Here is a 13,526-nt window from a genome sequence, read left to right as displayed (position 1 = left end):
GTCTTTCATTTAAGGTGTCTGGTTTCTTTTGATGTCTTTAATTCCTTAATCCCATAATTCATTTAATTATACCCTCTTGTCTGTCGGAGAATGACATCAAGGATATCCAGTTCAGGGCTTCTGATGTTGCTCAGTCATAGAGTGCTGGCCCAGCTGCGAGACTCTCTCAGGCGCCCAGCACCGCACACAGACAAAGCATTTCCAGGTCCGCATCTACACAGAGAATGCTGATTATTCCTGTCTACTTTTCCACCTCAGAAAGCAGGAGGGCCCACTAGAAGCTTCTTAACACACACGGAGCAGGGAAGAACAAAGGGACAATATCCACAGGCGCATAAAACCTCCAAAGTATGTATGCACTGAAGAGAATTAACAGACTTTATCCTTGAAGGTTACAAATCTAGTTGCAATGTCTGTACTCATTAGCCTGATCTCAACCCCCCAACTGCATGTTCTTCCAAGAGCTAGCTTCGAAGACTCCTTTGATAATAGTTGTCATCGGACGTTACCCATATTAAAGTATTTGGATTGAATGAGGGCAGGAACTCATGTCTATAATCCAGAACCCAGAAAGCAAACCAAGATGTTTGCTGTAAGCTTGACACCAGCTTGTGCTATATAGCAATTTCCAGAAAGTCCTACAGAGCAAATTCTTATCTCAAAAAACAAACAAAAAAGTAGACAGATAAGATGTTTCACCTTGTCTCAAAAAATGCAAAAAAAAATACTTTTTAATTGTAGAAACATATACATTAATTCCATTAGTACTCTGGGCCAAGTGACTCTATGGGTCAGTCTTTCTCCTGGTCCTCAGAGAAGACAGTTAAATCCTCAACAGAAATAATAAAAAAAATATATTAAAAAAAAAAGCTACAAAATTTCCAGAAGCTGTAAAATTTTGTTATGGCTTTACTGACATGCTGTCAGGAGTGACTCTTACTGGGGTTTATTTAAGCAGATATTTCTGTTTGAATAACCAGACTCTGGGAGCCATGGACATCCCCCAGGGGACAAGGTTACTGAAAATCCCTCCTGGGAATCTGTAAATACTGCTGAAGTTCTGCCCTTTTGCTCAGAGAACAACCGCCACGAGGATAGCTGCGTGGCGAAGTGCTTGCCTAGCACACAGAAAGTTAAACATACATATAAACACACACACAGGGGTACACACGAGACTTCTAGGTGCTACTGAACTAATGTGAGTCATGCAAAGTTCGTAGGAGAACTCCACAGCTTGTGACAGGACAGCCCGAGCCCAAGAATCTACCCTAGTTCTTGCCTTACTTAGTCCCCAGCTTCTCTTTACCTCCACCGGCTCCTATCTCTGATAGGCTCCCTCTCGGCGGATCTGACAGAGTGCCTTTTAAAAGGGACTGAGAACTGGGCCTGTCACTGCTTTTGGTAGGCTGTCCGCCTAACACACACAAGGCCCTGGGTTTGATCCCCAGCACTACATCATAAATCAGGTTTGGTGTCACACACTTGTGGTTTCAGCACTTGGCAGGGGTGGAAGCCAGAGAATCAGAAGTGAGCTGGCCAGCCTGGGATACTTGAAACCCTGGGGAGAGGGAGGGAGAGAGAGAAGGAGTGAAGGAAGGAGAGAGGGGGAGGGAGAAGGAAAGGGACGGAGAAGGAGAAGAAGGGGGAGGGGGAAGGAGAGGGAGGGAAGAATGAAGGAAGAGCGGGGAGAGGAAGGGGGAGGGAAGGAAGGAAGGAGGGGGGGAGAAGGAAAGGGAGGGAGAAGGAGAAGAAGGGGGAGGGAAGGAAGAAAGGAGGGGGAGGGAGAAGGAGAAGAAGGGGGAGGGAGGGAAGGAAGGGGGAAGAGGGAGGAGAGGAAGGGGGAAGAGGGAGGAGAGGAAGGGGGAGAAGAGGGAAGGGGAAAGAGAGGAAGGAGGAGGGAGGGAAGAAAGAAGGGGGAGTGAAAAGAAGGAGGGGGTAGGAGGGAGAGACTAGTATGGGCAGAACCTGTAAGTCCTCTCTCCAGCCTCAGCAACCCCCACAGAAGCCCTGCACTCCCTCCCTCCCTGCACTGGGCTTCACAACCTGGCAGGACAGGCCGCAGGTTATTTTGCTTTTATAAGCCATGTTACATAACTAAATATCTTGAACAGTGGCTCTGAGCCAACCTAGAGGTCACATCAGGAGGGAAAGGGGGAGAGAAGGATGGTCACGAAAGCGGGGAGAAAATGAAGAAGGGGAGTAAGAAGGGGGGGAGAGCTGAGAGTGGAAATGGGTGAGATTATTTAATATCTGCTGCCTGTTCATAGCTCTTGGTCCCAAGGGACAGCACATATTATCCTGAAAAGCACTCTCTCCGTGTTATCTAGGCATTCGGTCACCTGTCAACTCTCACTCTGAAGGACGGAACTGCATGCCAGCAGCCTGCAGGTATCTCCCCAGGGTCTGTTCCAATGACTGTCCTAATTGGAGTCAGTAGCCGGCTGATAGAATACATCACGCCTGGTTCTGGCAGGACATAAACAGGCCTGGTGTTATGGAATTCTGTCCTCCTGAATACATCACGCCTGGTTCTGGCAGGACATAAACGGGCCTGGTGTTGTGGAATTCTGTCCTCCTGGCGTGACAACCATTAGCCCTTATCAGAGTTCCATCTGGGCAGCTATTGGGACCCTGTCAGGCTTCCCATGCCCCTGCAAGCCCACTCAGCACGCTGGCTCCCCGGGCCAGACTGATGTGCAAGAGTTCCTTTGGTCTGTTGTTGGTGGGCTGTGTAGCATCGCTGAGGACATATTTGTTCACCCACATGATGGCTTGCGACCTTCTAAAGCTTCGGTTGCAGGCGGTCCTGCACGCTTTTTTGTCATCCATGGCCACTAGATGCTCAAGTGGTACCCAAACGTACAGGGAGGCAAAACGCTCAAGCATAGAAAATATAAATAAATCGATCTTTCAAAATAAAACAAAAGAGCTAGAGAGACGGCTCCAAGGTCAAGCATGCTCCCTTCTCCTCCAGCCATCCTGCCTTCATTTTGCCCACATACTCAGACTGACTGGAAATCCACCCGAGACTCTCTACTGACCTTGGAAGACACCCATACCCACGTGGCATACACATACAGACAATGTGTATGTAAACAGATGAATGTTTGAAGTTACCCAGATTAAGAAACAAATGAAACGAAGCGGTGGTGGTGCACTCAGAAGGCAGAGGCAGGCCTATCTCTGGATTCAAGGCCAATTTGGTCTACAGAGGGAGTTTCAGGACAGCCAGGGTTATAAAAGACAAGCAAACCCTGTCTCAAAAACAAAAAAACAAAAAATAGGGAAAAAAGGAGAAGAGAGAAAAAAAAAAAGGAGAAGAGAAACAAACAAAAAATAACAAAGCGAAAATGCGGCCAGGCTCTCATGGTGTCCCCTTCATCAGCCTGTTTGGTAATGACCGGGTATTACCACACACTGAGTGCATTGTACCCTGGCCAAGGTTCTGTTCTTGGTATCACCACCAAGTTTGCTAAAGATGGCCCCAGAAAGACATCAACAGCCCCACACCCCCAACCCTGCTAGCAGTTGTTCATTGGCTAGGTGGATGCTGGAGACTGCTGCAAAACCTCTCTCCAGCCGTCCCTAGGGAAAGCACAAACAAGGAAACCACGGGAAGGAATTAGGGAAGGGGCGTCTGAGAAGTTTTTCACGGCAGAAAGGATATAGACGAGTTTTGCAGGGTGAGATAGGAGGACAATGGACCCTCCTAAGGGAAGGATTGTAGGATTTACGTGAAGAGGCAGGAGCAGAGAGAGCACTGAGCAGGCCAGATATCAGCAGCAGCCTTTGCGAGGTGGGACCCCTGCGGTAGAAGCCACTTGTCACCTTTCCAGGCAGCTGCCCTGGCAGGGCTAGACAGCCTAGGAACTCCCAGATAGAATCTGCTCCCACGCTGACAGAACCTGTCCTGAGTCCTGGGACTCTCCAGGTTAAGAACAAGGCCACTCTTGATTGCCAATACAGATAAAACTTATTAGAGAGCAATGACGGTACAGTTAAGCATCCTCTCATCTAAAGGGAGTACATCCCAAGACGCTGGAGGGTTTTCAGAATTTCAGATAGGAGCCAGCTTCGGTGGCTCATGCCTTTAACCCTATCACTTGGGAGGCCGAGGTAGGAGGATCTCTGTGAGTTCGAGGACAGAATGACCTACAAAGTGAGTTCTGGGACTGCTACACAGAGAAACTCTGTCTCGAAAAACCAAAGGGAGAAAGAAAGAAAGAGAGAGAGAGAGAGAGAGAGAGAAGGAAAAAGAAAGAAAATTCAGATAGGAACGAATGCCATAAATACCACATTTTTTTCTTAATCATACACAGGTTTATTCATTCTCTGTGTTTCTGTCTTTGTCTCTGTCTTTCTCTCTCTTGATAAGGTCTCATACAACTGAACACTCAGGGACCCAGAAGATGTTTCAGTGGTTAAGCGCGCACACACTGCTCTTGCAGGAAACCCTAAATTCAATTCCTAGCACCCACCTGGGGCAGCTCACAACCACCTGTAACTCTAGCTCCAGGGAACCCACTCCTTCTGGCTTGTGCAGAAGGTGCACATGTCCGCTCCCCAGAATTAAAAATAATCCTTGGGAAATAAAACTCACCCCCTCCCACGCCCGTGGGACTCAAACCAGAGGAGCTCTTCCCTGGCAGCTGTCAAAAACTGGCCTTTCAGGTGGAAGCCCCTAGGCCAGGCTGCCTTTCATAACTGCCTACCCTGCTCTGGCCTGAAACGCTCACGGCTTGAGGCCTCATAGTAAAAAGAGCACACGCTTCTTTTGTCTGTCCTATGTTACAGTCAGGCAACTTGTTTTTAACCATATGTTTTAGCATTTTCAATGCTTGGTTATTTTTTTTTTTCTGTCATTAGATTATTTGAGAACTTTTATCTTGCCACGTAGGGCAGTCCGAGGCTTCTTTTAGATATATCCAAATTATCAGCTGCCACTCCTGCCCTCACTAAGGAAGACGGGGTAATTAACGCGGGGTCCTTAACACAAGCACTGTGATCTGAAGACAGAGGCTGCTACTCAGTCGCTGCTTAGCATCGCTAGCGTAAATACTGAACAAAGAACGATTCACGATCCAGGCAGGGCGGAGGAGGCTGGCTATTCTTACTACTCAGAATGCCTTGTGTACAATTTAAAGCTTAGGAGTTGTTTGTCTTTGGATGGAGAGGGCCAAACCTTGGGCTTCACTCCTGCTAGGCAAGCACCCTACCTCCGATCTACCTTCGCAGCCAGGGGTTTTTCACTTAGCGTTTTTTCAGACGTAGGTCACCCTGAACTGACTGAGACTTTGAATAAGGGAGCAACTGTGGGGGTGGGGTGCATAGGCATGTATTTATTTATATACAGGAGAATTTAGATATGTTATAACACCTATTTATAGATAAATATATTCTTTAGTATACAAATATAAACAAATCTATGCACACGCGTTTACAGATATCAATCACATAATGTATGCTTTTATTCATAGGTTATCCCTGGGAGATGTACAATTACGACAACACCTGCTCACGGTAGCACATGCTGTTGTCGTTAGGTTTCTATTGCTGTGAAAAACACTACAACCAAAAGCGACTTCCAGGGGAAAGGGTTTATTTCAGCTTAGAGTCGCGCTCTGTATGAAGAGAAGGGCAGTCAGGGCAGGAACCCGGAGGCAGAAACTAAAGCAGAGACCTACTAATTTGTCCACCATGACTCAACCTGCTTTCTGATAACATCAGGACCACCTGCCCAGGGATAGCATCACACACACCCCAAACCACCAGTGATTAAGAAAAACCCCTACAGGCCAATCTGATGGAAGCCTTTCTCAGTTGGGGTTCCTTTTCCAAGGTAACTCTAAGGTGTGTCAAGTAGACAAAACAAAACAAAAAACCAAGACCCAGGCTTCTAATCCCAACACTGGGGAAGTGGAACAAGAGGATCGGCGGTTTAAGGCCATTTTCAGCTACGTAGGGAGTTCCAGATGAGCCTGGGCTACATGAACTCCTGTCTCAAAGCACCAAAAAATGAAAAACAAAATAATGATTACTGATAGCCATGACATTCTGAGGAGAGAACTTGGAGCCAGGATGGAAAAGAATTGTTTGTATCTCTCTCTACAGAGAGGAGACTCTAGAATCACGGATTTATGACTGTTTCAGAAAATAGCGTTGAGATTCTAGGACACTCGGGGGGGGGGGGGGGGTAGAGAAGAGCCTCTGATCCTGTTACCTTTGGGGTAGGTCACTTCATTAATCTCTCTGAGATTTCAGTTTCATCACCTCTGAAGTGGCTATGTTGACGTACCGTCCTCAGGACTAAGTAAGGCCACTCTGTGGCCGTGCCAAAGTACTGTGTCAGGAACACAGCAGATGTCTGACAAATCTTGTTAGTCTATTTATTTATTTATTTATTTATTAAAATTTCCACCCCCTCCTCTCCTCCCATTTCCCTCCCACTCCCCCCCCCCCGACTTCCCCTCCCCCATCCCTCTCCAGTTCTAACCAGACTCTCTGAATGTGGCTGACAATGAGGGCTGACTGAGAAGCCAATGATAATGGCACTGGTTTTTGTCTGCCTCTTTTTCTGTCCTCCGCTCCCCTACCCCAGAGGTGGGTAGAGCCCCACGGCACCTCATCTTTCATGACTTGGGTTTCTTTCCTCCAGCCAGGAAAGTCGTCGCGTCGGTGACAGCTATTTTAAGCCAACTGATCTTTCCTGTCAGGGCTCCCGAAGCCTCTATCTTAGGCCGGTGGTGACGAAGATGGCCTACGACAGAGGCTCCTGGGGGTGTGTTGGGAGGTGGGGCAGGGGTGGGGCTCTCTATTTGTCAGACCCACATGATTCCTGGCTCCTGGGCGCTGCTGCAGAGTTCTCCTGCTGGAGATGCCTGCCTGCCAGCAATCTTGAGGAAGACAGAAATAGCAGTTTGGGATTCCAGGCCCCCTCCCTTTGGTCCAGTGTAGCTAGAGCCTTGGTTTCCTGCTGCTGTCTTGAGCCCTTTCCTGAGGGTCACGGAGCCTTGTCAGAGAAGCAACTTTGGGCTGGCAGACAGGCATCCCAAAATATGTGAATCTGGAAGAATTGTTTATCATTTCCTTCGGAGGCGCTGTCAGGAGCCCATTTCCTTGTCAGGTTCCTGCAAACTCAGGGATACCCGCAGAAGAAGGGCTGGTGTTCTGTACACTTTGGGCACGGTTTTATACAGTGCAGATTACCCTTAAACACTGCATATCTTGAAAATAGCCAGGCGGTGGTGGCACATGCCTTTAATTCCAGCACTAGGGAGGCAGAGGTAGACAGATCTACGTGAGTTCAAGGCCAGCCTGGTCTACAAGAGCTAGTTCCAGGACAGGCTCCAAAGCTACAGAGAAACCCTGTCTCAAAAAAAGAAAAAAAGAAAAAGAAAGAAAGAAAGAAAGAAAGAAGAAAGAAAGAAAGGAAGAAAGAAAGAAAATAACCTTGGTCTTCAGACCTTCTGCACTTATCCCCAAATGCCAGCATCCCTGGGAAACCCAGGGTTCTGTAACCCTCACCATGCTCTCACCTTGACTCCCTGAACCAGCATCAAATACTCTAAACTAATCCAGTGTTTAACCAAACACACAGTGGTGTGTGTCTGGAATCCCAGCCACCTGGGAGGCTGAGGCAGAAGGATTAAGAGTTGGAGGCCAGCTTGTACAATTGAGCAGGACTGTCTCCAAACAGAATTTAGAAAAGAGCTAATGGTTAGGGCTGGGACTATTATTTGTTTGTCTCTCTCTCATCACCTGAACTAAGGTAAGGTGGTACACACCTGTAATTTCATCATGCAAGGAGAAGACAGGAGAATCCAAAGTTCCAAGTCATCTTCTGCTACAAAGCAAGTTCTAACCTGGCCTAGGATGTGGTGGGTGGTGGTGGCACATACCTTTAATCCCAGCACTTGGGAGGCAGAGGCAGAAGGATCTCTGTGAGTTTGAAGTCAGCCTGGTCTACAGAAGGATTTTTAGGACAGCCAGGGCTGTTACACAGAGAAACCTTGTCTCAAAAAACAAAAACCAACCAAACAAACAAATCCCAAACAGTAACAAAAACAACAAAACAAAAACAAACAAGGAGAAGGTGTGTGGTTAGGGATGTAATCCAATGGGAGAGGGCTTGCCTTATGTGCATGAGGCCTTGGCTTCAACTCCCAGTTGCACAGCAAAGAAAATATATAGTTTGGTGGTAGAGTTCTGCCCAAGGCTCCAGGTTCAGTTCCTTGTACTGCAAACTGAAAACAACAACAGTGAAAAAATCCCACAAACAACGTGCTTTCTCCCCCAATAAAACCACCTCTTACATACACTACAACAGCTAGGAAACTCCTCCTTCAGTGAGCTGGAACCTGCACACCTCAGATGGTTTCTCCAAAGCTATATGTGAATACTGATAAGGCTTGTCTCTTAAAGGGACAGGACAGACCATTACAACTTGTTCCCCCACCCCCCAAAAAGAAAACAAACACAAAACTCGACAAAACCCTGACCTCCACAGTGAGAAGGGATGCTGTCACCTTCAGACCCAGATGACCACTCTTTCCAGAATCTGCAGCCAACTGGCTTACCTTTCAGAGCCTGGATTCACACAGCCTCCACACATACATGAGCCCGTTCTTTTCTCCCACTCATATACATGAGCCGGTTCTTTTCTCCCACTCCCGCCCCCAGCTTTCTTTTAGGGCACTGAGGGTCAAACCATCACACGTCACACATGCTGGCAAATACTCTACTACTGAACTATAGAGCTAGCCCTTGTCAGTTTCTTAATACAAATCTCTCTTTTCTCTTGTCATAAATGTATATGTATATTTCCATGCTATCAATTTCATTTTCTCTTCTCAGAGAATCAAAGAATACACCGAGTGTTCCCACTTAAAATTCAATTCTGTGATTAAATAAAAAACGGATCAAGTGTCAATTCTGTCCCTCTCCCTCACTACCCTTCCCCCGCTGCCACCACATTGCTATATAGACCAGGCACAAACTCTTCTCCTGCCTCCATCTTCTGAATACTGGGATTACAGATGTGTACTACTGTGCTTGGCTTTTGTAGATCGAAGGTTGGTTGACAATACTCAGGAGGCAGAGACAGGCAGATCTCTGTGAGATCGAGGTCAGCCTGGTATACCTGAGCTAGTTCCAGGACAGCTAGAGATACACAGAGAAACCCTGTGTTGAAAAACCAAAAAGAGCTGGGTGGCAGTGACACACGTTTTTAATCCCAGCACTTGGGAGGCAGAGGCAGGCAGATCTCTGTGAGTTTGATGCCAGCCTGGTCTATAAGAGTTAGTTCCAAGACAGGCTCCAAAAGCTACAGAGAAACCTTGTCTCAAAAACAAAACAAAACAAAACAAAACAAAACAAAACAAAAACAAAAACAAAATGTTGGTTTCTCTGTGTAACAGTCCTGGTTGTCCTTGAACTCACTTTGTGAAACAGGCTGGCCTTGAACTCATAGAGATCCACCTGCCTCTGCCTCTCAAGTGCTGGGATTAAAGGTGTGTGGCTGATTTTTTTTTTAATTTTTAAAATGTAGTCATTACTCTTTTTATTAAAGATTTGCTTTTAATTTATTCTTCTTCATGTATGTGTGTATCTGCGTGTATGCCACCTGTGTTTGGGTACCTCTGGAGACTAGAAAAGAATGTCAAAATCCCTGGAACTGGATTCCAGGAAGTTGTCAGCTGCCCAATGTGGGTAATTATAATGAACTTGGATCCTCTGAAAGAGCACAACTTACTCTAACTGATGAGTTATCTTTCCAGCCCCCGCTTTATTATGTATTCATTTATTTATTTTGAGGGAGGGTCTTATTGTGTAGCTCTGGCTGTCCTAGAATTTGTTATGTAGACCAGACTTGATAAACGTCAAACCCTAGGAAAAAATAGATTTGTTTTGATTGTATGTGTGTATGCTCTGCTTGAATATATATTTGGTATCTGTGAAGTCAGATAAGGCTGTTGGTTCCCCTAGAACTGGAGTTACTGATGGTTGTGAGCTGCCATGTTCATGCTGGGAAACAAATTCAGATCCTTTGGAAGAGTAGAAAGTGTTCTTAGATGGTGGTGGTTTGAATGAGAATAACCCCAGCAAGCAGAAGAACTTGACAGTTTTGGCTACATGGTTCTGGATGGATTGAAAGTCAAGAAGGACACAAGAAAAGGGTTGTGGAATCTTCCTCCACGGTTAAGGAAAGCCACTAAGGCCAGGCTTGTGTCAAGGGTGTCCCTGCAGGGAGGCCAAGAGAAGCCACTATGTCAAGCTGTGAAGGTGAAGCCTGGATTGTGTTAGGGGCCTAAGCTATTAGAGATGCCAGAGATGTGGGAGACCTGCCAAGGACAGCTGCAGAAGGGGCATGGAACCAGACTGAGAGAGAGGTGTGTTGCAGTCAGCAAAGCTGGGGTGGGGGTGGGGGGTCATTTAAGTCCTTTTCATCAGACATAGAGATACAGGATTTGAAGTTTGCCCGGCTGGGTTTTGATCTGGATTTGATCCAGTGTTTCCTAACTCTGTTCCCTTTCCCCCTTTTAGAATACTAATTGATATTCCGTGCCATTGCATGTTGGAAGTATGTAACTTGATTTTTGTTCTTACAGACGGTTACAGTTAAGAGATTATCTTGAGTCTCAGAAGAGATTTTGGACTTTTAAACAATCTTGAGACTGAGAAAACTATGGGAACTTTTGAAATTATACTGACTGCATTTTGTAAATGATATGGCTGCAAGCCCATGGGGGCCGAGAATAGAGTGTGGTGGTTTGAATGAGAATGGCCCCCCATGGGCTCACATGTTTGAGTGCTGGAATTGTTTGGGAAGGATTAAGAGGTTTGACCTTTTTGGAACAGGTGGGCCTGTTGGAGGAGGTGTGTCACTGGAGGTGGGTTTTGAGGTTTCAAATTCTGCAACAGGTCTGTTTCCCTCTACCTGCTGCCTGTGGCTCAGGATGGTTCTCAGTTACTGTTCCAGTTCCATGTCTGGCTGCTTCCCGTCATGATGATTATGTACTAACACCCTAAAACTGTACGCCCGCTCCCAGTGAAGTGTTTTCATTTATAGAGATGCCTTGGTCACGCTGTCTGTTCACAGCAATAGAACAGTGACTAAGACAGCTGCTGAGCCATCTTTCCAGCCCCAGAAGTGTGTGTGTGTGTGTGTGTGTGTGTGTGTGTGTGTGTTTAGTAGACATCTTACTAAAGTTAAGACAAAGAAAAGTATGGTAAAGCTAGAAAAAAATTAAAGTAAATATTAAAATTAAATTCTAGAACTACAATTTATTTTGTTATTTTTCTAAATGTTTAAAAACATAATTTTATAATGAAAATACTTAAAATTCATTTCTCTCTCTCTTCCAGACAGGGTCTCTGTGTCTTGGAACTCCCTATATACACCAGGCAGGCCTGGAACTTACAGAGACCCACCTGCCTCTGCCTCCTGAATTCTAGGATTAAAGGATTAAAGGTGTGTGCCACCACACCTGGTTTAAAATGCATTTTTGTTTTGTTTTGTTTTGTTTTTCAAGACAGGGATTCCCTGTGTAACAGTCCTAGCTGTCGCGCGGAACTAGCTCTTGTAGACCAGGCTGGCCTCGAACTCACAGGGATTCACCTGTCTCTGCCTCTGTTGGGATTAAAGGCATATGCCACCACTGCCCAGCCTAAAATGTATTTCTTAATAGGAAGTTTTATGGGAAAAGAAAATCTTCTCTTCCTCCAAGTCCTGAAGATCAAATATAGGCGAGAAAAGTCGTGTGGTGTCCCCCCCACCCCCCGCAGCTCAGCTCTGTCTACACCCTCAAACTGGACCAAATGACAAAGATAGTTCATCTCCCACAAAGGCCCTGTCAGGGTGCTGGTTGTCACATCTGGTAAGATTTCTGTTTTGGTTTTGAGACAGGGCCTCTATGCATAACCCTGGCAGTCCTGTTCTGGCACTCACTCTGTAGACCAGGCTGGCCTGGAACTCAGAGATCCACTGGCCCGTCTCCAAAGTGTTTACACAGAAGGTGTGTGCTACCACTCCTTTAAAATAACGATAAGTTTCGAAGCAAATTTAGGAGCACTGGCAAAGTGTGCTTGCTGTGTAAGTCTAGCTTCAAGTCAAATGCCTGAGGCTTCTCTACCACCAGTTGCTATCACCTAGATTTTTGTGGCTTTTGCAGTGACTCAAAACCATGGCCTAAGGATGAAGTAATGGTCTCCCTGGATTCTGCTGTGAGTGAATCTCTGAAGGAGGGCTGAGCGCTAGCCTGGCTTGAGTCACTCATAGCCGGTTTTATCCTGTTCCTGTAACTTGGTGAGGGAGGCCGAGTCTGGGCTGAACGCACAGCTCCTGCTAACTCCACCCCTTGCTAACTCCACCCCCTTGCTAACTCCACCCCCTTGCTAACTCCACCTTCTTGCTAACTCCACCCCCTGTTAACTCCTCCCTCCTGCTGCTGCTTGACAGCGGAGAAAAAGCTACTGAGGGATTATTAAAAGTCGTAATTAGGTGACCAGGCAAAGCTCTGAAGCCAAATTATTCACCATCAAGTCTCAGCTCTGCCCCGAGTTACGGGAATTTCTTAGTCTATCAGACAACGCGCATCCTGGGAGCTTATGACGTGACAGGTACAGCTCTGGTGTACACACCCTGTGTTTGCTTTTATAACCCCAAACCAGCTCTGCGTCTTGGGTAACTCACTTCCTCTCTGACCTTCGGCTTTATAAAACTTAAGAGGGTTAAATTGGACGGCCCAAGTTTGTTGAGGAGTATTCCTTTACACTGTGTGAAGATGTGTCACTGTGGTTTAATAAAGAGTTGAAAGGCCAATAGTTGGGCATGAAGAAGTTAGGCGGGACTTCTGGGGACAAAATAGTCTCAGGTCTCCAGCTGGATGCAGAGGAAGTCAGGTATGCAGGAAGAGAGGTTAAAGCCATGAGCTACATGGAAGCATGCAGATTAATAGAAATGGGTTAATTAAGTTATAAGAGTTAGTTTGAAACAAGCCTAAGCTAAGGCTGAGCTTTCATAATTATTATAAATCTCTGTGTAGTGATTTGGGGACTAGTGATCCACAAAAGCCTACGTAAGTTCTTTCCAACATTCAAGTTCTAGGCTTCCGGCCTCTTGTTGGAAAACACTCAAGTTTCTATAGCGGTCTGGCTATACAGTGTTGCCTATACAATGATATTTATTTAGTTTATTCTGAGTTGCTGGGGATTGAACCCTAGTATGTTGTATAATTTAAAGGGTCACATTAATTTGGTCACTTGGCATCTACCATTATGAGTTTATGTCTTTGGACATTATAGATGGTTTCAGCTTTTTTTTTTTTTCTGTTTGCGAAGCCACTTTTTATTTCATTTTTTTAAAAACTTTATTTAACTTTATTTCATGCACATTAGTATAATGTCAGATTCTCTAGAACTGGATTTACAGACAGCTGTGAGCTGCCATGTGGGTGCTGGGAATTGAACCCGGGTCCTCTGGAGGAGCCGTCAGTGCTCTTAACCACTGAACCATCTCACCAACCCAC

This window comes from Myodes glareolus, chromosome 5 (genome assembly GCF_982192425.1).
Source record: "Myodes glareolus chromosome 5, mMyoGla1.1, whole genome shotgun sequence".
Taxonomy (NCBI): Eukaryota; Metazoa; Chordata; class Mammalia; order Rodentia; family Cricetidae; genus Myodes; species Myodes glareolus.
Note: the sequence above shows the minus strand (reverse complement) of the source record.